The following is a 25,848-nucleotide window of genomic DNA, read 5'->3' as shown; positions in this document are numbered from 1 at the left end:
GCTGAGTATGTCTTGCATTTTATTGTTATGGCAGTCACCAAAATTTTCAGCATACTGCTGCGTACATTTCTCTAATGCTGGTGCTGGCATGTGTTTTCAAACATATTTTATGAACATCAGTGCACTGGTATGCATTGTTAGAAAGCTAAAGAAGGGTTTTTTGGATGTTATGGTATATTTCTGCTACTGCTGCTAACTTTGCACTTTTAATGATTTTCCCTTGACTCACATTAAGTTTGCTTTCATTTACTTCCTGATTCATTGTTATTAATTATAAACACCTTTCATCAGAAAGTATTTGAATTTAAAGTGAGAGTAATCAAAAACAATAGTTTTGCAAACAGCATTCTATGGGGCATATTTCTTTCTAAACCTTCCATGAATCCCAGATATGTATTTATGTGTGCAATTTATCTTGTGGATGCCTCATAATGGATATTAGCAAATTATACTTCACCTTTAGAAATAGTTATAAACTTCTGTTGATTTTCACATGGTGAGCAATGTTCATAACTGAATATGTGGCACTAAGTCTGGAGCTGCATTAGGAAGAGATAATTCACGTCTCCCTCACTAAAAGTATGAATAAACTCATATCCTACAAATATGTCCCCATTCAGAGGGACCTAGACAGGCTGGAGAGCTGGGCAGGGAGAAATTTAATGAATTACAAGGGCAAGTATAAACTCTTGCATCTGGGAAACAACAACGTAGCAGTGTAGGCTGGGGACTGAGCTGTTGGAGAGAAGCAAAGGGGAAAGGGATCTGGGGGTGCTGGTGGTTGGAAGGATGACCACGAGCCAACAATGTGCCCTTGTGGCCAAGAAGGCCAATGGCATCCTGGAGTGCAGTAGAAGGGACATGGTTAGTAGATCAAGAGGGATTGTCCTCCTTCTCTGCTCTGCCCTGGTGAGGCCACATGTGGAATATTGAGTCAGGGCCCCTCAGTTCAAGACGGAAAGAGAACTGCTTGAAAAAGTCCAGCTCAGAGCCACAAAGATGATGAAGGGAGTGGAACATCTCCCTTATCAGGAAAGGCTGAGGGAGCTGGGGCTCTTCAGCTTGGAAGAGACTTAGGGGTGACCTCATTAATGTTTATAAATATGTAAAGGGCAAGTGCCAAGAGGAAGGAGCCAGCCTCTCTTCAGTTATGTCCAATGATAGTACAAAGGGCAATGGGTACAAGCTTGACCATAAGAGGTTCCACAGAAATATGAGGAAAAAATTTTCACTGTGAGGGTGACTGGAACAGGCTGCCCAGGGAGGTTGCAGAGCCTCCTTCTCTGGAGACATTCAGAACCCCTGTGGACACATTCCTCTGTGACCTGCTGTAGGTGACCCTGCTCTGGCAGGGGGGGGTTAGACTAGATGATTTTTGAGGTCCCTTCCAAACCCTAACTTTCTGTGATTTCTGTGATTTTCTGTAATTTGAGTTTTGTTTTGCCAGGACCATATCTTGACACAGCGAGTAGTTTACTTATATGAATGGAGGAGGAAAAAATGAAAAAGAAAAAAAAAAGAAAGGAATTATGAAGAAAATTCACCGCACTTTCTTACTAAAGAATACATTTTCAGTGAGTCTGTCCCTGTGGGCTGAACATACGTTATGGATTCATCAAATATTTCTAGTATTGCTCTCTCGAGTCTGAGAGGGATTCTAGCACAGGACCTGCTTCTCTCTTTGATATAGGTATATGAGCAGTCCCCATACCTTGAGGCTGCATCTGCCTGATGATTGCAATACACCTGTGTCACAGTTTAACACTGGCCCAGCAATTAAACCGATGGCAGATGCTCTCTATTAATCTCTCTCTCCTCCACCATAAGAAAGGAGAGAGACTTATGGGTTGGAGACTAAACTATTCAAGTTTAATGAAACAGTAATGATAAATGGGGAAAATTGAAAAAAAAAAAAAGAAAAAAAAAAAAATATATATACATACAAGAAAATGGATACCACATTCCTCCCCCCTTTCTCCCAGTAGCTCTCACGTCAACTGAGGCTGCAGGGCAGCCCTGGGAAAGTCCAGGCTGGACTCCTGGAGTCGGCAGTAGTCGGGAAGTAGAGGCAGGAACACAGGCAAGCAAACAGACAGGATCCTTCCAGGATGCCAGGTGGAAGAAGGGAAGCAGGAAAGGCAGGAAGAGCAGGCAGAGAGAAGCTTCTGCTGGTGGCCTTTATAGCATTACAGGTAAAACCAATCAGCTGATAAGGGGGTGGTGCCCAGCACTTCTGCTGGTGATCTCAGGGGAGGCCAATCAGCTGGTAAGGGTGTGGCTTGGCCCTCGTGATCCCTCAAATTATACTGAGGATGACAGATATGGGATGGAATACTCTGCTTGAGAAACTTGCTGTTAATTTCAGCAAGTGCAACTACCTACAAGAGACTTAGCAAAAAGCAAGTACAAGACAGAAAATCACCTTTATCCTGGCCCAAACCAGGACAACCTGGAAACTTCTTGGTAAGAGAGCGTGCCTTTATCTGGCTAGTTTTCTCACCTGTGGCTTGATACATCCTTAACAGCTTCATTCTTTTGATGGTGTTCTTTGGATTTATATCAGAGGAAGGTAATTCACTATTCAAAAAGGACTAAACTGCCAATGAATTTGGGACCAAGAGCCACGAGTCTCTTGACTGCTTTTTAGGACCTTGTAGATAACCTGTTTATCTTGAATCAAAAAAGAAAGCCTATACCTCTAGAAGCTATTTTACTGAACTGCAGGGGATAAACTTGCAGTTGTGTTCATTCTACAGGCTTCTAGTTTTGAATGATGGTGGTCAGGTGGATATTAAATTAGGTGGTAGAAAGCAACTTGCATTACTGCACACACTTTTCTGAGAGGCGTGAATTTTATTTCCACTAACAATCTTGTTGACAACAGCTGCTTTTTCTTGGGTAGTGAAAATAATTCTTAATGAATAAACTGCTAGAATATTTTCTACATTTTTTCTCTTTTCAGAAATGAGCTATGAACTTATTGAATAATCCTTTCTCTTTTTATGCAGAAATAGATATTCTTTTCTGTATGTTGCTGAAAAGACTGCAGTGGTTTGTCAGGATTAAAAAGCTCTGTTTGGATCCAGTTGATACATTGCTGTGTGATAATGGACCATGTTAGTGGATTTACATTTCCAGGTACAAATAAATATGCTTGAATCAGATTTACCAAATCTAGCTCCTTTGCACAGACACAAGTGAGCAAATGTATGAAGAGTGTTTTGAAAGGCTAGATAATAATGGCTAAAAGCTGGTCTAGCAAAACAGAAAATCTTGCAACATGTCTGTTCAGTATGGTATGTTTGGAAAATCGAAAGGACACGAAGTGAACTGATTTAAACATGACAGTGATGTTACCTCAACAGTTCTTTTGGCTTTTGCTCAACATTATTTTGCTGATAGCACTTGGAAAAAAAGGAAACAAAAGAGAAACAGAAACAAAATACACACACAAACAAACAAAAATCCCAAACAAACAAAACAAACAGAAAACCCCATATTTCTGGTTTCAGAAGTGCTTTAGGCAGTGCTTGGCTGCTTGGGAGTGAAACTTGGGCTTCCAGAGAAGTTAACATGATTTTAAAATGAAAAGGTACAAAACCCATTGATTATTTTACATTTATGCCACTCAGTTCTTATTGAAAATTTTATATTATTTGCAGGTAGAATTTAGCATCAGACAACATGAATCCTGCAAATGTTCTTAGGGCCCATCCTGTAAACATTTATTAGTATGTTATGTGCTTGTTGCCATGAATAATCCATTACCCTCTGCACAGTGAGCATAATGGCTGGCAGTAAGTGCTTATAAAAAAAAGACCTATTGGCTGTAATTCATAAGTGGTCTCATTGACCTGAGTAAGCACATGCATAAATATTTTCAGGATTACACTTACATATTGTTGCCTGTAAGTAATCAGATTGTGTACATACTTAGCACTTGAGTTAAATATCAATGAAATATGGCAAAAATATACAAAGTTGCCTTTGTGTCCTCACTGCATAAATATTGTATTGTCATAAAGGTTTTACTTCATCCCCTTGCAAACCTTTACCAAATTGAAACCACAACAAAGTACAAAGTTCAACATCTCTAGTGCTTTTCCAATGATTTTTTTATATGTATGTATATAAGTGCCATTTTCTGTAGCACAAAGCAACAAGTTGCTGTGCTCTCCTAAGGATATCATCTTCATCACTAGGGAGAAATATGCTTCATAACATTTGAATACTTTCATAATAAACTCTAAAATAAAATTAAGTGGGCTTGCCCAGGCACTTCAGCCCCAGATAATAAGTTATCTCTGTCAAATAAACAAGTGATGCCTGTAATGACTACTTGGGGACAACTGTATCTACCGGCTGCAAAAATTATGTCTCAGCTGTTACTTCATGGTTTCAGGAACCATAAAACCACTCAATAGCAAACAACCATGTTCAAAACCCAAATTCTAATAAAACTAGTGGCGTTATGACTGACAACTTACAAAGCATAATTAGTGGAGAGAAGTAGTAATTGAGAAAATTCTATCATCAAGCCATGAAAAAAAGGAGGAAAAAGTTATTATAAAATTTTACCTGACTGCTTAGGGTGATATTAAATACAGAAAATACCCTTTCCTAATGTAGAGATTGAAAACAAAAATATGAAAAGAAATATCTTGTGCTTTGTAAGATATCCTATTGCCAAGGTTCTCTAGATCCAATTTCTCTCTTGGTAAATATATGTAGGCTTCAGAACAACTGAAGAGGACTCTGTCTTTGAATGTCTCTATTCCGAGTAATTTGTTTCTAAAAACCAGATATTGATTACTGTGGTACATATATAGGTTAAGGAGCAAAAAGATGGAAATAAATATTAAGGAGTATGGTGATCTCACAACTGCAAACCTTTTTTCACAAAACAATGTTCAGAATCTATGATGTTTTCTTGAAACTTTTCAATTTAGACAATTGTTCTCTGCTGATATTCATCCATGCCTTTTCCTTTGTGCAGTTCTGTGAAGTTTTGCACCCATTCTGCTGTCATGCAAATCAGTTTTTAGTGAAAACACAGATGGACCCAAAATCCCAAGATAACACCAGTGGAAAAGTTCTGTGTTTCAGTGGCTACCACTGCTCAGGACCAAACTGCAAGGGAGAAGAGTAAAACTTAGATACCAAAATACCTGAACTACACACAGCCATGCACAATTTTGTATAAATTGTCTGCTCTGTGGGGCAGATGGCACTACCCAGACAAAAGGTTGGGCAGATGAGTCTGGCAGCTGTCAGCATGCACTGCCCATACTGGGCCTGAATGGCACCATCCAGCCTGGGCTGGTTTGAAGTCCCCAGATGTCCTTCCAGCTCTCTCATCTCTTGAGTTCTCACACAGAATCTCTTCTGTGTCCCCAAAGTACTGCCTCACTCAGCCAGCCACAGGCAGCACAGTGGGTTATTTTGGCACCATGAGGTTCAATATTTCTCCCCTTTTGCTCATAACCTCAGCCTCATGTCTCCTGGAGGAAAGAGTTATCTCAGAATTCTCTTAAAGATTTATTCTAGCCCAGAAGAAACAGAGGAGAAAAGATAAGAACAGCTGGATTCTGAGTCTAGCAGTAAGCTTTCCAGCGGAAAAGGAATACCTGGAGCTGTTGTTGTGAGTAAAAGAGTAACCAAGAGAACATAGTCTTTCATGATTTTTTTTCTACAAAACATTTAAAATCAGTTCAATGTTTCATCATTAGTGTTGTGACACTTTCTGTCCTGTTATCAGTCCTCATCTGTCCAGCTAGTCTGGCTTGTGACTGGCAGTTATCTGTTGTCACTGACCTTTTCCCATTAAGTGACAACTTTGTAGGGTGTTCTGACCTGCACCATATACTTGAATTTTCATGCCATCTGTCTTCCAGGGCTTAATCCTTCTTGTAATCCCTCATGCATCTAATAGTGTTTCAGTTCTTCCTTTCTCAGTCTCACTCAAATGTCACTTTTATGTAGATGGTGCCTTGATTTAAATTCCCTTCACTGCTCTGAATATAGTCTTCACCTAATTGCCTTTATCTCATAATCTATTTTTTTCTTATTTTTTCTTCAGCATAATTTGTCTTGCTTTGGTAAAACTAAAGCAAAAATGGTATTCATGCTTATAGATACCATGCTGAACAAGAGTTAGAAAAATAAGTAACAGGATCACAAAAGGCAATAGACTGATTATCTGTCTGGAAGGGATATTTTGTTAAACAGTTAAAGCATCATATATTTTATAAAAAAATAGAACAATGCATAATTCCAGAAAGACTATAGATTTTCCCTGTAAATCAATTTTAATATAATGGTCTCTGAATTTTTTTCAGAGTTCTCTGTCTTTAAAGTAATTTCAGATTTAGAAGAGTTAAATAGCAGTTAAATGATTGACCTAGAAATTTCTTCTTTTCCCTGAAGTTGCATAAAAATGGACAGTATTTTACTTCTAGTACTCAAGTATATGTCACTGGAGATGTTTGTACCATTAAAAGTTAATGATTGAAAATAATCTAAAATTTTAATTGAATTCTCTCATTTAAGTATGTCATATGTATCATATCATATTTCACATGTATATAAGTGTGAAAAACACATGCAAGAAAAAACATTTCTAATAATCTCTATTTTTAATGTCGTCATTTATGTTGATACTCAATATTTAATGTCTACCCAGAGCGCCCAAACTGTTATACAATGTCTAAATGTATAAAAATGTATAAATACATTTTTAATTCTATGGACACTTTTCAAACATTTTTTATTGATCAATAAATACTGTAATATTCTTTAGGTGTAATTTATCCCACACAAATATTCTTTATTCTATACAAACACTCTTGGTTTTTAATATAGATTCTGTCACCTGCATTCCCTTATTTAATGGTTTTAAATTCATGATTTTAGCTCTAGCACCGTGTAATGTCAGATTTACTCTGAGACACACATGAATTCTATTACACTCATTTTTTCATTCCTATTGGCATAGCATTATGCAGCATGCATCACATAGATGCTTTTGAGAAGATTGACAACATATCATCTGTTCAATAAAGATTTCAGAACTCTTTCAGTAAGCTAACTGTCCAAGGTTTTGGGCAGCTAGCTGAAATCCAGCCCTTGGGATAATATCTAACTTACCTCAGTTGCTACCAAATAAGAAATCAACAGTCAGCATATGAGAAATCTATTGATTGTATTTTTCTGAGGTTCTCACTTCAAAAGACATAATTTCCTCATGTGTTCAGTAAAGTCAATTAAGAATGCATATGCCCTTCTTTCTTCCTTTCTGCTTTGATCTCTCCTTTACAGAGGCCAAATTCTAATATAAAGCAACTAGCTTGTAGCTAAAGAAAAATTCCGCAAGCCACGGTGCATTTGGGGTAAACCCAGCTCTTCTCCATAAAACATTTAAGCACAATGTTGTGGAACAAGAATGTGTATATAGAGCATTTCCTTAATCAGTAAAGCTTATTAAAATAGTAAGACTGGTAGCATGTTCCCTTACTCCATGTGTCAATAGCCTCTACTACTAACAGCGTGCTGGATCCTACAGAGTGGCCAGAGCTGCCCTACATCCTTCCTACTTAAATTCTCATGGCAGTGCTTTGAGGTGGTAAATATCTGTGGGGTAAATATACTTACTGTTTCTATACAGGAACCTTCTCCTGTTGCGGCGAGCCTTTTCTCAGGGACATGGCTCTTTCTGGAGCTCTCTTGTCTTCCCTCTCCTCAGGCGTCTTCCTCTCTTCTCTCTTGACTGACTTCTGCTTCTGGGAGCATGCCTTTTATTTTGCCCTTCAGCCCCGCCCATTTCCGGCTGGGGCAGGCCCTAATTATTGGGCACACCTGGGCCTAAGCTCCCAGTTCATTATCGGCGACACCTGAGGACCTGTGGTTCTCTCTACATTCTCCTGTATAACTTAAAGAATATATAACATACTAGTTCCATAGCTATTGCATACTAGTTCTGGATGTTCCTGAGCAGAATGACTACCCTGTATTCTATAGAAAGATGTAGGCAGAATATTAGACGTAACTGTCTAGTGTACTCTTCATTCATTTCTTCAGGCAAATTAAATAAAATCACATGTGTTGAGAGTACAGAAGTGGTCTACACCAGCAGCATAGCCTTTACATTATCCTTGGGATATTAGTAAACATCCACTGCAAATGTTCATATCTTAAAATTAAATAAATAGTTGCAATGTCAATACTTAGTTTAATTTTAAAAATTGGAAGGAAGGCTTATTATCAGTACTTCAAAGATGGAGAAAGAGACAGTTATTTCATGCCTTTATTGTCTTAGTAACTTTTTTCCCTCTTTCCGCTTTCTTCTATTTAACTATCATCTGTCTCAGTTACAGACATTTGCCAGGACTCCTACAATTATGTACAAAAATAGGTAGATCTTCTGAAGGTATTTTGAATATTAATTTTATATGTATGACCTGACTGAATGCAATCTACTGTTAATGCTTAAATTTTCTCTATTTAATGCTCCTCTGTTCTTGCTAATCTATAATCACAAACTCTTGTGTCTCAGTAAAGCTGTAACTTTTTGAAGATTAAACATCTTTTACTTTCTGTTTTAAAATGTCTGGTGCTGCCTATATCAAAAGTTTGTCTCTAAAAGATCTGCTATAAGTTATAATATAGTATATAACAACAATACAGTGCTTCTTTAGCACATACTGTAACAAGTACCTCTGTCATTTCCTGCTGAACTATCTGAATTCCTTTCTCCTCTCTAAATACCTTTTCCTCTGTTTTCTCTCATCTTCATCCTCTGCTGTGTCTTTTACCCTCTTCATTTCCATTTCAAACTGCTTTATTTATTACGACCATTCTTCCTTCTTTTTCAGTTCACATTTTTCTTACCTTACAAAAAAATCATGTGAAAATAGGGCTCTTTTATCTTTCACTCTATGAGTGTGTGGTCTGTCTGGGATATGGTCTGTCTACTGCATTTTATTATTCATTTATGCCATTGGGGTATCCTGGCAAAAAAATACCTGAACAAAGCTGATGCCCCAAGGCATCTTTGGGGAAGTTTTCTTGATTGTTTGTTCATTCATTTAGTTGTATTTTATTCTTCATGGATTAGATCCTAAAGTGCACAGTTCTTTGGCTATAACTAAGGGGTTTGATATAATTACCTGACTTAATATGGGAATTCAGGCCTCATGGTCTCAAAATTTTTCTAAAGAAATTCCTTCTCTTTTCTCAAAGACACAGTTTTCTAAAATTGTGTGCTAGTCTGATGCCCTAAGCTTTTTTGCACCAAGGGCACCTTGTCAGCTGAAACTTAAGGAACTAAAGTGATGCTTTCAGATAGTATTTGAGTTGCATGGCCTTGGGGCTTCCTAAGGCAAAGACGGCTGCAAAAAAAAAGATAAATTTATGTACCAAAGCCATTTTTTTCTGTTGGACAAACTAATGTTCTCATACAACAGACTTCTACATGGACCTTGAAAAGGAAGTAAGAGAAATTCTTTAAAACCACATGCCCTTGGAAACACATTTCTCCTGATATAAAATGATGCCCCAAAGACATAAGGTATATCTTACAATGACCGATTCCATAAAAGTAACAAAAAGAGCTTCTGTGCACTTGGATAAGATACAGTTATAATTTGCAGATGCATACATCTTATATTTTAGAAAAGTATTTTTTAGTTATTTTGTTTATTGCTAAGAAAACAACAGCAACAACAACAACAACAAAAAAAAAAAAAACAACCAAACCCAAACTAAAAGAACACCATCAAAAAAACAAACAAACTCAAGACATTTTGTATAATTTCCCAGAATGCCTGCAGTTAGAAGGTTTAGTGAGTGCTAACCTGTCAAAGTATGTTAATGTCAAGGAGGAGAATCCTACAGAAATTGTAGGTAAGGAGGAATATTACTGTCAAACAGATATTTTTTCAATGTACTGCTGTGCCAGGTCCAAGGGAATCCTTGTTCTTCGTCAGTCCCAGTTTGGAACTTTTCAGTATTTTACTGAGGAAACCAAGACCAGTTCTCTTCTATCCTTTAGACCTTTTTTTTCTTTCAGCCCTGAAAAAAGTGTATGAAGTGTGAAGGAAAATATTTTTTTAATGAATTATTAATAAATTATATATATCATAAATCATTACAACCAGTGTTTATTTTATATGTATTGAATATAGCTTAATTTATTGAAGTATTAGTACATTTATATTAAAAACTATAGTATAAATATACTTGAAACACGCACACAAAAGGGCTCTTTGTTCTTTATTTAAGAACAACTTTTGAGCGATAAAACATTCAAAGCAATATCTATGGTCTCTATCTGCTTTAGAAAGTGGTAACAGAGCATTTCATGCCTCGTTATGACCTCATTTTGTCTTATACTAATGTAAACTGACTGATTTTGTGAGTAATTTCATGTGGTAAGTTTTAATATGAATGAAGATATTATTTCCTGTGTCTTTTCACAGCTAATGTTTCACATGTACTTTTATATTTGTGTAATGTCCATAACATAAAGACTCTAGTGCATCGCTAAAGTTATTTTAATGAGATAATATCATATTATTAAATGAAGATTGAATTTAAATACTTGCAACACTATTTGGCATCTTTTGTTAAGTTTGTACAAACACCAGTCATAGCTTTCTAATCCTCTATAATAATTCACATAACCAACCCTGAGGATTTCTCATCTTGAAAAATGAATCAAGAAATTGTTTCTAAAGTCAATGTAGAAAGCCAAAGAAAAAGACATAATATTCTAAAGTAGTTTTTTTCTGGATGTACATATATCATGCTAAAATTATGAAGAGTTTATTAGTAAGAAGTATGCATATTTAAATTCAATTTTATATTTAAATTATGAGAGTCTGGAGGAGGGAACAACATATTCTGTTCCTTGTGCATTTCTGGACATGCTTTTGATATTCATTAGAAAAATGAATGTGCATATGTGCATATTTCATAGGCAAATATGTTACAGTCCATCAAATATATTTGGATGCATGTACTATAAATAATGATTCGTAGGTAATTTAGTAAATCATCTACACACTGACACTGTGTTGAGTATTATACTATTTTTTAAACATTTGAGTATCAGACATAGAAACTGGAAATTGAATTCATATGAAAAGTAGAATCGGCACCCACACATCTATAAAAATATGTGTGTTCATATCCGTGCATTTTACCTGCCTTTCTATAAGGATTTTAAGCAGGGTAAAGACCCCAAATCCCTATAGATTAGGTTTGAAGATATCTGTGGTCTAAATTGTATTCCCATGTATTTAGGTGAAGTGGATTAGAAGAGAATTAGTTGATAAAAGTTATTTAAATCTTTCAGGGAAGTGTTTCATCAAAGGCAATATTTTCCCAAATGTTTCTTTTTCTTTGGCTATATGTATCACCTCACAAAATTTTTCTTGTCATTTCCTCTTCAAGATTCCGTCACAAAGGCTTTTTTTCTAAGATGTCCTAAGGTTACAGAAGATTAAAATTTAGATATCTCTGTTCAGAGCTAAGGTCTTATGGTCACAAATGCTTACAGGCTATTTTTATCTTCAGACATTGAAACTATATACATCAAATAGGCAGGTTTGCTTTTGCTTTTGGTCTTTAATTTAGGATTTTAGAGCTCCAGTTATTTGCCAGCCAGGAAGTTTTTAAGAATTAACCCAACTCATATGCAAACATAGTGAAGATTCAGAAGCTAGACTATTTTTTCAGCCCTTCTCCTCTGAGAAACTTCATTTGGAATGAGAGCATTCTTCATTAAATTTGCTTATTTCATTCTTATACAATACCTTTTACCCTTTCTTTCTGTTCATAAGATGGATACATGATTTTTGAAGTCATACAGACTATGGAGGATCTATTTACACATTTAGCCTCTTCCTGAAAGAACTGAAAAACATATCTCCTGCTGAAGTATTTTATCCTGCAGTTATAGACAGCTTTCACTATCTTCTGCTAACTATTCCACTGTGCAAGAGCACTATTGATTTGCCAGACCTCTTCAGTATTTTTTAAGTCACCTATTGAGAAGAGAGAACCTGACTTCTTGTCTACCCTGCAGGTACTCTATGTATGTTTTACACAGATAGGTAATAAGAAAATTTACACACACAATGACTGGAGGAAGAGCAGAAGTATATCATGTAGTACTGGCTGAGAAAGATAAAGAAAGCTGTTTTTTAGTCTTTTTAATTGGCTACTCAGACTCCCCATTCAGAATTACTGCCATTTGAGAAATAAAGCTCAATATATTTTGAAGTAATTTTGCAGGGTTCTGGATCAAGTACCATGACTTTTCAGGCTTTATGGAGGCTGAATTTCTTTCATATCTGCCTCAACATGTTTGTAGATCACATTTACAAATCAGATTTGCAAAGACAAATATACTACGCAGTTCACAATATATTTTAAAAAAATTAAAAACATAAAAAAAACCACCACAGAAAAAAAAAAAAAACAACCAAAAAATAAATTAAATAAAAGTGGAAGATGTTTCCACTCATCTCTTCTAGAAACCAACCATGTGAAATTATTTAGATTTTGCCACAAAGTCCATGACAGGAAGTAGTTTCCCATCACTCTCTAAAATGATGGGCAACAGATCTGGCATTTTACAGTCTAAAGGGAGGGGTGAATTTCATAACCTCACAAAGAATGTTAAATTGACAAGTTAAAATGGTCAAAAACATTTTTGACAACATGTAATCTGTCAAACTACACTGCTTTTCAAAGTCAAGACATTCTGCAGTGATTTATTGATTTTTATGAAGATTTCTGTAACAAGATTTTTGACATTTTGCCAGATTGCTTTTGACCAGAAGTGCTGACCTGAAACCTGAGGATCAAGCAATCTGATTCTGTTGCACTCAAACTCACAAAAAGTTTTGTTTTCATTCTGTTACGGTCCGAGGTAACATTAAAATTTACTTTTGTTTTGGATACGCGAAACAAAGTCCACAGGCAAAAATATAGAAAAGAGGTAGAGAGGAAAAGAAGATCTAAGAAAGAGAGAGAAAAAGTGGTAAGAAAGAAAGAGAGTGAAGAGAGAGTCACCACCAGGGGTCCAGCTGTCCAGCGAGGTTCTTCAGGATGGCGCTGATCCTGGACAGGGTCCGGTGCAGTAACAGTGGTGGGTCAAAAGACGACAACCCAGTCAGAGCATGGACAGCAATATATACCCCCGAGACCTTTTGCTCCGAAGGGGCAGCTGTCAGTCAGGCAGGGTCGTTAGCAGGCAGGCTGCCTGGAGGGGAGCAGAAGGGTGTAGTCCCCCACCCAGTCATCAATTCTTATCTTCATCCAGAAGCCATTCCTCCTCTCTTCCAGCCACTTAACCAGGTACATCGTGCCTCCAGGGGCATCCCAGTATTGAAGGTTGGTCCTCAGGAAAGGGGCTTCTTCCTGATGCCATCCTTGCTCTGCTTCAGCCCCATTAGCGTGCCTTGAGGGATGTCCCAGCATTGAAGGCTGGTGCTCAGAAGAGGAACAGCCTCCACCCAATAGCTCTTATCACATCCTGAGGGGTCACCCCTTCTCAGCTCTGACCAGACAGCTCCTCCACCCCAGCCAGGGCTATTCATTTTAAAATTGCTCTTTTGAGACAGTTGCAAATCAGTGAGGTCAGACTCACACACATTCCAAAATAATATTAATTACCTTGACAACTGATAGGCACACAGAAAAGCTGTAGGAGTGTTATGCTCTCATGCACGAAGAACCCCCATCAGTTGAGGATTAAGGTTCAGGACCAATATCATAAACTTCAGAAAAACCCAGTAAGTAGTTGTGGAGCACCCAGCTACTTTCTGTGTTTACAGAAAGATATTCCATTTGTTAAGTCAAATACTTTTGGTCTGCACATGTTCAAAGGCAATCCTGTGTATGCTTACTCCTGCTTGTCTTTGCCTCTTTCTGTCTTTCTTATCTATTATCTTTCTTCTTCCCTCTTTAAGTTATCACTTCAAAGTGGTAACTCAGAGGCTCCACTTATTCTTTCCCCTTTCATTTTTTTCAGCTTTTCTCATTTACTTTTTCTCCTTAATTGTTTCCCACACACACAAAATTTTTTTTAGTTTAGGCAATCTGCAAGTTTCTGCTTTACTAGCCTTCAAATGTTTTCATCTAGAATCTAAAAAGGTTTGTGTGGACAGTGGCACAAACTATATGCAGACTGTTAATGGGAGAATTATTGCTTCTTGTAGCTGCAGAGCTTATGAGACCTACTGTTTGTTAAAGGAGAAATTACCTCTTGCTCAAAAGCTACATTATTCAAGAAATAAAGGTTTCTGTAACGAAAAATAATTAAGAAAAATCTTCTACCAAATTAAGGAATTCTAATGTACAGACTTAACAGTTTGCATTGTCCTTTTCATACATGCCTCAAAATATTTGGGCAAGTCATACATGGTAGGAAAGTGTTGGAAGGAAGATTATTTTTATTTGTGGGTACATGGGCTGGAAAAAGTCACTAGTGGTGCTATGAAATCTTCTATTTTGTTGTGGTTGGAAAATGGTTAAACTGTTTTTAGAAGACCATCAGGATGATATTTTCTTTTCAGTAAAATTAAAGATACTAATGAGAATATGGAACTAAGGCATGATACCAGTTAATAAGAAAGCCAGTTCAGTCCTCTCTGACGCTATCTGCATTGATGACATCCAGAGGCCTATGCTAATTCACCTCCCAGCACATTAGATGACCTTCAAGCAGTGACAGTAGTTGAATAAAGAAAAGCAAGTAGGTTTACTTAAAAAAAAAGAAAACCACAAAATGGTTTTTGGCTGGAAGGGACCTTAAAGATCATATAGTTCCAATCCCCCTTCACAGGCAAGGACACCTTCCACTAGAGCAGGTTTCTCAAAACCACATCCAACCTGGCCTTGAACACTTCCAGAGATGAAACAAATTTCTAATGGGCTAGCAGAGATAAGCAGGATAGGAAAACTGCTCCAAATGGCCAAACCAACTCTGCTTTAAGTAAGTGCTAGCAAGTGACTGAATAATTGTTCTTATAATACTGATCATCAAACAAAATGGAGAATTTGAAATAATGCCTAGAACCTCATTACAGTGTGACTGCATAGATGACTCAGAGATCACAAATAGAATTTTGAAGAAATTCTTGGCTTATATGTTCTGTGGCATGTGAAGAATTGACAAGATGCCTGAGAAATCATACGGAAACGTAATTCCTATGAAGTATTTAAATCTGTCACCAAATACAGTTGCTCATATAATTTTTTTGGTTAGAGATTTGAAGAAAAAAAAATACATTAGATAATCATATGTTACTTTGCAGAAATAGTCATCCTTTTCTCTCTACATTTCATGATCTAATCTAATATATGCAAATGCTCAGAAACAAGCACATTGACCAGAATAGTCATCATAAAGTCCAACCTCATTCACACACTTAGGATGTGGAATTTCAGTTAAGCATATGTTATTTAGAAAATATTACAGGTCTAAACGTAATCAGATTTGTAAACATATAATACCTGACTTTAGAAAGATTAACAGACAAATGTCTCAACAAAGCTTTGTTAAAATGCATTTCAGATCAGTCTATGCACCACTAACACCCTCTAAACATGTTTGTAGTCATTGTTCAAAATACAGACAGTCCGTTTTAAAGTTCAAATACTTCTGAAGAGGAATAATACATCATTGTAAATAGTCATTTGTATTGAGAAAGAGGCTAAAATATTTTGTTCCAAATGTTTCATAGAAAATTATAAATGCCTTCAGCTGGTGCTAAATTAGAAAAATTCTACAACTATAACTATAACTTAGTCACAGCAAGGCTATAAAAATGCAAACAAGTCAATGTTAGTATTAGTTTATTCAATTGTGCTGAAATATTTATAGAAATGTGTATTCATACAGTTATTACTAATAGTTATGTTTATTCCTATAACTGAACTTAAAAAATTACAGTGTTGGATGAGTTATAAAACTGGTAGTTTTATTAAACACTTGCTTAGTACATTTTCTTCAAAAAATCTACATACATAAAACTGACAGCAGAGGAAGACATAATGAATATATGAAACATCTTCATCTTTATGCTGATGAAGAAGTGTGTGCTTGTGTCCTTGATTTAACATTCACAGAAAATCAACCAACTTAAAGAGTAATACAAAAAAATATTTGTGTCAGCATTTTTAGAGCCATCGTGCATTTCAATATAACAGTACATAGTTTAATGACAATGCCTTCAAAATAAATCAAAGCACTGGTGTTCTTTTTTAAAGGGTCGCTCACCACTGAAATGTACCAAAGAAAAGTAATTCTTGACAAACAACATAGAGATCTTCAAAGAAGAATGAAATGTGAACACAGGAAGCTTTATCTAGCTTTTCTAGTTAATAATACATTTACAATTAGCAATATGTACACAGTTAATAAATTATATGCTGAAACAGAAGTTCAGAGCCTGAAATCTGTTGACATTAAACAAAGCAGCTTTTGAGTTACAACTCAGCTGAGATTGTTGTAAACAATCTACAAAGTGTCCAAGGTTATTTATCTTTTTTTTCTTCATTTATTTGTAATTTTGTTTTTATATTTATGAAGGAACCCAATTCTCAGTAAATAAAAATGAATGGAAAACAAATATTGCAAGATTCATCTGGGAATAGTGTGTTATCTTCATCTCCCAACTTCTTTCTCAGCTTTATTTGCCTTTGGGGGGCTGCTGTTTTCTTATTTTCTTTAATACATGCATTGACTAGTGCAATTTCTCTCCCTTTCAGATGTGGCAGGAAATTTCATGGGTTTTGATAATAAGTGAGTAGACACCCAAGCTCAAATCCCCACAAGTTTACTTCTGACATTCTTTAATATTGCTATGATTTATCAAGGATTTCCACAGTTCCCTCCTGGCTCCTCCAAAAGATATTTTAAATGGTTTTACAATAAATCTGTTTAGTGGCTGTCTAATTTGACACACATTTTGACATATTCAATTGTCATACATGTTTAACACATCACATGATAAGAAAAGAAGCTTAGGAACTGTTAAACCTTGCTGTGCATGAAAAACATAGTGTTATTGCAGGACTAGGACTGCAAGCAGTGATTAGATGATTAAAGACTCCAACATACAGCTAATTATCTTTTAAACACCACTACAGTGTCTTAAAAACCAATTACTTATATTCCTGTAGGTATCTGGCTAACAGACTAAAGGTCCCCTTAACACGAGGTCTCCGTTTCCTAAAAGAAGTTAAAATTTCATGTAATATTGACAATATTTAATTGACTCATAACTATATTATGGAAATGATTGAATGAAATATTAGGCAATTAATACATTAAAAAGATTAAATGCAAATGAAATATTTGTAGAATATAGAGGTATGAGCAACATATACAGCAATGTGTTACCTACCAACTTCATGCTCCATTGATTGGCATTTTAGCTAAGAATTTTTAGAGTTTGGTTTTATAGTTGGTTTAAAAATTATCATTTAATGAGACTTCAAAACTAATTTTCGTAATCCTCAAAGAAAATATTGTTCAACATTCAAAAGTGATACCAGTATTCTTTTTCAAAGCTCATACTACTTCCAGCTTCAATAAGGAGGATGTTTATGACACCAAGATAAGAAAATACAAATACAGTTGTTAATCACTGTGCAATTACAAAGACAACTTTTCTTAAACTCATAGCAGAAATAACTCACAAGTGTTTATTTCACAATTGTCTACTCACTTTAATCTTTCCTGTTTAACTGCTGCTCAAAAAATTCATAAAAGTAGCGTACAACAAATAAATTTTCTGCAATTGAAGATAACTTTGTGAAAGAAAAAGCTCTACCTTCTTAAAATATTTTTTTAAGGTAATGTGTATTTGTTCTACAAGTTGTTTTGGTGGTGCATAGTAACTCTTACAAAGACATTTGCTCAAACTGGCCCCAAACACTGAGCAGACACATATGCATAATCTAAAAGTGAATCTAACAACAAACATTATATTTAACAGTTAAATATTATTTCTGTGTAAAACTTGAGCGGAAAGCTTTTTACTTACATGAAAGCAAAGTATTTCTGTCACATGCAAGGTTGTATGCCTGTCTCATAACCTGTTACAGGGGTCATGGCCCTGAAACATGAAGCTGCAACTTCAAGCCCTTAGGAGAGTTCTCTAAAGATCCACAATACTAATCTTCAGCACTTGCATCCTCACGAGGTCATTAGGATAGTCCTAACATTTCTGCCAGAGTGTTTTGCTACACTGTCAAGAGCCACTCACCAGTCTGAGAAAAAGTCTGCAAAGGGATGAAATATGCCACAGGATACAGAGAGCAAGTTACAAATATGCCCATGAGTTAGGGAGTCAGCAAGCTGCATCTGGGTAAAAGTGAATCATATTTTATATCTTCATATTCCAGAAAATGCTAATATGTCTTCCTTCATTTTTTTTTTCTGCTAACACATCTGAGGAAGAACATCACTTCAAACCAGACATACAAGTCCTGTGAGGAATTCTCAGCCACAGCCCCAGTCAATAGATAAGCAACAACTGTCACATATCAAACTCATTCCTGTTACTGATGTCTCAGGCAGGCATATTGCCTCTGAATTTCTTCCCTGCTCTTCCAGAGACAAAACCAGGACTTAAGGTAGGGTCACCACTGCTGAGTGAACTTGTGCTGCTGAGTTACTTGAATCATTTCGGGGTGGCAGACAGAGCCAAAGAGGCAAAAGAAAACATCTTCTGGAGATAAGAGTTTGCAGACATACGTATAAATTGAGCAACTGATGTCATTGTTTTCTCCACCAAAATTTTTAATTAATGTATTGAACACAAATGGGGAGAGGACTTCTTCAGTTTGCCTGGGCATTTGTAAATGGTCAGGCCACAACCAGCAGAACAGAGAGAAATTTTTTTTTCCTGAGTAGTCTATTGCAACATGAGAAACTTCACCTGAATGGCTCCCCTCAGCTGGGTAAATATTATTGAATTGTTTGACCATGGAAGGCCACATGTTGGTATAAAAATTATATCAGCACTTTTTTTCAGAGACTTCTGCAGGAGTAAAATATCTTTACATTGCTGCATTTGATTTAATTCTGGCATATAGTCCACTTGTTGGAATTTGTTTCCTTTTGGCTTAATGCTAGACACTAAGGCTGCTGAAAATAAAATGTATTTGGTCTTTTGAAGATCTCATGCTATTTCAACTTTTCTGAAAGCCACCAAGTTTCCCCAGTAAGTTTGCAGACAACACCGGGTTGGGTGGGAGTGTTGGTCTTTTTGAGGGTAGGAAGGCTTTGCAAAGGGACCTGGACAGGCTGAACTAGTGGGCCAAAGCCAATAAAATGAGGTTTAACAAGTGCCAGGTCCTGCCCTTTGGTCACAAAAACTACATGCAATGCTACAGTAGCTGGAAAGCTGCCAGGCAGAAAAGGACCTGTGGGTGGAGGCCAGTACGTGGCTGAATATGAGCCAGCAGTGTCTTCCCTGGTGGTCAAGAAGGCCAACAGCATCCTGGCTTGTATCAGAAATAGTGTGGCCAGCAGGAGAAAGGAAGTGATCATGGCACCCTATTTGGTACTGGTGAGGCTGCACGTCAAGTACTGTGTGCAGTTCTGGACCACTCAGTACAAGGAAGACATTGAGTTCATGGGTTTAGTTCAGAGAAGGGCAACCAAGCTGGTGAAGGGTCTGGAGAACAAGTCCTATGAGGAGACACTGAGGGAATTGGAAGAAAAGGAGGCTGAGTGGAGACCTCATTGGTCTCTACAACTACCTGAAAGGAGGCTGTAGAGAGGTGAGTGGTGGCCTCTACTCTCAAGTGAATAACGATAGGAATAGAGGAAATGGCCTGAAGTTGCACCTGAGGAGGTTTAGATTGGATCTGAGGAAGAAATTCTTTACTGAGAGCAGTCAGGAGCTGTAATGGGCTGCCTAGGGACATGGTGGAGTCATCATCTCTGGAAGTATTGAAAAACTGTGTAGATGAGGCACTTCAGGACATGCTTTAATGGGTGATACAGATATTGATATTTATATTTTATCAGGGGGAGAGGGGGAGTGGATATTGACAGTTGGATGCAGTGATCTTAGAGGTCTTTTCCAACTGTGACAATTTTGTAATTCTATGAAATTTTCACTTCTCCTGGACAACATTTTGCTGCAGCTTCCTATGAGGGCAAATATGGAATGGAGAGAACTTAGAGGTGACATAAGAGGCATTCCAGGATATGAGGGACATCTTTGGTGCCAAGTAGGTGGGAGAATACACAGAAGAGCTATTTTGAGCCAAAGAACACTGGCTAATAAGCTGGGTTCCAGGATTTATGACATTTCATGACCTGTCTTGACATTTGCCCACAGCTGTGTTACAGCTGTGTGAGATACGTCAGAGAAGGGAGTCAGAGAGACCACTCCTTGAAAGAAATGAAAAAAGGGTAAAGAAGGTCAGATCAAATTACAGATTTATTGGAGGGTACAGTGTTCCTGCCCATACCTCCTAGCTATAGCAATTTAGTGCATGATGCAGTTTGACACTTGTGATTGCAAAATAGAGGCAGCCTTTTCACTTCAAGTTCAGCCTGCTGAAATATTCCTGTGTCAAGTGGCATCTAAAATTCCTTGTCCCAGTGAAATAGCTTTCTTGTGCAATCACTGAAGTTAGTAAACACACCAGCGCACTTAAGTGAACTCCTTATTTCCAATGAAGTGTGCAAAATCCTGTATGAGATTTAATCCTCTGAAGTCATGATCATCCTGAAGTATTCTGATAACAAACTTCTGAGGCACACTGCTCTTCAAGTCAGGATGCATGAAGCAAGTGAAGAAAAACTGTGAAGTAAAACATAATATCCTTTTGCACCCTGGTACCTTTTTTTATTAGAAAGACTTGCTACACCACATCAGCAAAATAATTCTAGATCCTAGTACTGCAGGTGTTAGGCCTAAGGGCCAGTATTAGGGTAGAGGTTCTGCTTCCAGTTACAGAAAACATTGGCTATAGCATTCCTTCTTTGGCTTTGCCTGTCCCAACAACTATAGCAGACACCACTTCTGTGTGGATCCTGAAGGAAAAATGGCTTTTCCTCACTTATAAGATGCTGCAGGGCTTACCTAATAGGCTTAATGAGTAAGGGCAGGCATACATACTAATTAGTGAGAGAACCAAAGGACTTTGGGATGCTTGGCAAGTCCAAGTTCTTGCCTGCTGAGGTATGATGGGAGTTCTATCAGTAGGAGTCACATGGACATGTCTGGAGTAGACCTTTTACTGACATGTACCTTGGCCCAGAGGAACCTTTATGAACCTATACTCAAGCACATTTATGGAAGTCAGCACAGATGAGGATCTTTGTGAGTTTCAAGACTGAATAATCTCTTTCAAAATACAGTTCAACAAATAATATGGCTCTGATTAAACAGAATAACTAGATTCAATTACATTTTCACTGAAAAAACTATTGGTCTGAAACACCTCATAGAAATAACTGAAATGTATATATTTTGTTACAAATCAGGCAAGTTATAACTTCTATATTTTTCCTCACTATACTTTTTTTCACACAAACTATACTTCTATTAATCTGAAACCATCATGCATTTAGTTGTTAAGCTAAGTACCTGAATTTTCATCCTTTTATGACAAAGATTGTGGAGTTTTAAATTAAGCTTTTTGCTTGACTGTCTTTTCAAATCTAATCAGTTTCAGTAATACATGACTAATGTACTCAGATAATTCCAATTTCATTATTATTTTTTATTTACAATGGATTATTAAGTTAAGCAATCAGTATAAACAATATATGTTACATATCTGTAGCCTCTAGAGATGTATTTGCCAAAGAATTATGCACCAATTACATGGTATTTTTCACAGAGGTTTTCCATAAAAAGCCCTGAAGATGCCAGTGGTGAATAAATGCCTTCAGTTTAATATTTAGAAAAGCAAGCGTATCAAAGAACAATGAAGTACATCATACTCTAGAGAGGAATAAGCTAAAATGAACAGAGTCAGCAAAAATCTGTTCAAGATTTCATGTGCCACCAAAATTATCTAAACCTAATTTTCCATGAGAAGAGGCAAGCAATGCCATATAACCTGTCCAAATTCAATACAGACTTTTTTTTATCCTCCATAAATTGTGCACAAAAGAGCAGTTAAGATTTTATATGTCCTGGTTTGGGCCAGAATAGAGCTAATTTTCTGTCTCATAATTTTGCTTTCAGCTAAGTCTTTTGTAAGTAGCTGCACTGCTGAAATTAACAGCAAGCTTCTCACTCAGAGTCTGCTTCTAGGACTGATAACACTTGAACCAAGTTATGCAGAACCAAGGCCACTGCTCAGTTCTAAGGAACATCTTGTGTTCCAGAAAGAGAAAGGGAGCGGACAAGATAAATGGTCAAAATTGACCAAACAGTATTTCATCCCATACACCTCATACTCATTAGAAATTTGAGGGATCACGAGGGTCAAACCCTTCTTGCCCTTCTTCACCTGTCCCTGTTTGCTTCAGCATCCTGGGAGGATTCCGTCCATTCGTCTGCCTCTGGTCCTGATCTGTGCCAGCCCATATCGGTGTGTTCCTGCCTCCAGCTCCCAACTGCTGCCAATTCCAGGAGTTCAGCCTGGACTTTCCCAGGGTTGCCCTGCAGCCTCGATGGTGATGAGAGAGGGGGAGGAACATGGTATAATTTTCCTGTATATTTGTATATATTTAGTAATTTTTCCTTTTTATCATTACTGTTTCATTAAAGTTGTGTCGTTTAGTTTCCAACCCATAAGTCTCTCTGTCATCAAGGCAGGGATGGAACACACTGATGGGCTCGTGACCGAGGGGTGGATTTAACTTTGGACGCTATTGCACAGGTTATCCACGATTGTGACTTATATGACATGAATACACTCATTCAAAAGGCTTTCTTTTCTTTTTTTCTTTTCTATTTTTCTTTTTTCTTTTTTTCTTTTGACAGCTATCAGTTAACATAATTCCTTCTATTTTGAAAGAATTAATTTCTGAAGTTATTTTCTTACTGTATTATTCAAACTAAGTCTTAATAGATAACTTCATTCAGAAATAGATGTCAATATCAGTGATGAAATTAAGAAGATCCCATTAAGGGGCTAGGGCTATAAAAGGTTACAAGAATGCTTGTTTGTGTTTATTTGTTTTCAGTAACTCATTGTCACAAAGGGAATGGATATAATATATGCTAATTAACTAGGAAGCCACAAAATACAAATGTTGATGACTGTCCACAGAAATTTAAGCTGAATTGAAATGGTGGAGATCACTAAGAGTAACCACATTGTTCTGTTTTGTGGTAAGACAAAATGTATATACTTCCTAAAAACAATATTTTCCTAACAGTACTAAAATGTCAAAAGCATTGTGGCATTTTGACATCTCATTTTTCAAATATCTCTTAATTGGGGTTTTTTGCTAGTGTTTTTTGCAACTTTTTATGTATACTACATTAAATTATATTTGGGCTTTTTTTGTTTCCTTTAACAGAGAGAAAATTATGCAAGACTTAGCAGATATCCATACACAGATAAAAGAATATAACTCTTTATACCATTTGCACCAAGTAAATTACTTCTGAGAATGTCAAGGTTCCCTCTTGCCAGTTCCAATTCTTATTAAGTCTTATTATTTCTTATTATTCTTATTATATTCTTATTATTATTTCTTATTAAGTCAGTCTATCATTTATTATTAATTTTAAGCACAGCATAAATGTAAATGTTCTTTCACTTTAAGCTTGCTTAAGGTCTCTAAGTGGAAGTCCAGTCATTTCAATGTAAACAAGTATGTTTCTTTGTCTTAAAAATCAGACTAATCTGACTTGTGTATAGGTGGCTTTACATGAGAGATTTTACCAGTATGATTATTTAATGAAAAATATCACAAACCATCCAGTCATTACTATGCTAGTCAACATTTTCTGTACAGATCAGACTTAATTCTTTTTATTGGCACATAGAGCAATGGACTCAGATCTCCCTGTTGGTATAGATTCATGGACGGCAGCCAGAAAAGGCCACTCAATCATCCAGCATGGTTTTTTGTGTAATGTAAGACTTCAAGTTAATTCCTCCTTGAGTTAGAACAACATGAGGGAACTAACATGCATTTAAGAATTTAAGAACAGTAAATGATGAACACTTGTCCAAAACACATCTTATATTACTCTTACATTTTTCTTATTTATAATCTGAATATATGTATCTGTGTCTGTAAGTTACCAGGTGCTATTATTACGTATTTTTTCTGATAGACTGAAGAAATTTTTCTTGCCAGTCACCTGTCCCCTTTAATTATAAATCTTAGTTACTAACAACATAAGTTAAGATATAACTTTTTAGAAGGATTCTTAGTTTATTTGTTTATCAGAAAAGTTCTCCAATCTGCTCTTCTTTTAAACTGTCCCATTTAAAACATGTCTGATGTGAACTCCTAAACTAGTCATTGCTCACTTGAAATTACATCATTCCTGTAACTGAGCTAAGTTTGATCTTCCAAACAAATTAGATCACAAATGTTTCATTTATTTATCCACAGATTATACTATTCCTATGAGTTACAGCAGTGAATTTAAAGTTTATTCTCAACTAATTATCTGATAAGCATCCACCATGATACAAATACAGCCTAGTCATGGACTTGTTTCCGCATGCTTAGATGCATTTATCATTTTCCATTAGGTTAACCTAAGTTTATTAAAATAAAATCAGCCTTTATGTTATCAAAAAATGGTCTGATTCACTTATTTCAGTCATTCTCTTATCAGGATATTCAGTAAAGAACAATGCTTTCCTAACAGAATGCAAAAAATATCAGTATTAGCTGGGTCCATCAAAAAATTTAACTGAAAGCCAAAAAACATCATGTAGCTGTTACATGATGCTTTTTGACTCTCAGTTAATTTTGCAATTTTTTGTGTCTATTTATTGTGTTTAACATTGATCTTTATTAGACAAAGTCTGGTACAACATTTAAACAAAAGCTGGTGATGCAGAGCAGTATATTTCATCAATCCTATTTTCATTATCAACCAAATTAGTAGCATTGTTAAAAATCCTATCAGGTCAGTTCAGTGAGAGTTAGTTTCCATAAACCCACTTTCATTTACCTTAATTGTATTTACCTCCATTATTAACCAAGTGTTGTAACAGACTCTTTCCATTACTTTGCCTCAGTTCATTTCAGTCTCACAGGCCTAACATCTCTCGGGTTATTCAGCTCACATTTGAATATTATCACAACATCATCTTTCTTTCAGTCTCTGGAGAACGGCCCCAGGGTTCCAAGACTTACAGAAAATCAATGTTATTAGTGCAGAGTGTTCATTGGTCAGATATTTTGTAACAAACTTTGTAGACCCGTTGATTAAAAGATGCCAAACTTTAGCACGTGCTATGCAACATTAATCCAGTTTTCAAGGAGGAAAGAATTTCCTACTTTTCAAATAATCTAAATAAATCATTTCATATTCTCATAAGTAGAGAACAGGAATACATAAATGTGAGCATTAACAGACAAAATTTACTCTTAGAATTTCTCTTGTTCCTAACACACACAGGAACTTCTGCTTTTTAACCCTAGCCATGACTACATTCCTCCATGTGTAGTTCTAGTTTTCTCATAAGTTTTCTGAAATTCCTAATTTCTGATTTGTATTCTTCCATGTATAATATTTAGCTATCTTGATTATTTGGTGGCTTTCATTTCTTCTATAAGTCAAATTAGAGTTGGTTTTTTTTGTTGTTTTTTTTTTTTTTTTTTTTTTATGCAACAGATCATTTCTTGATTTGGGATGCTGAATTTTTGTCATGTGTTAA

The sequence above is a fragment of the Heliangelus exortis genome, chromosome 4, assembly GCF_036169615.1.
Source record: "Heliangelus exortis chromosome 4, bHelExo1.hap1, whole genome shotgun sequence".
NCBI classification, from domain to species: domain Eukaryota; kingdom Metazoa; phylum Chordata; class Aves; order Apodiformes; family Trochilidae; genus Heliangelus; species Heliangelus exortis.
Note: the sequence above shows the minus strand (reverse complement) of the source record.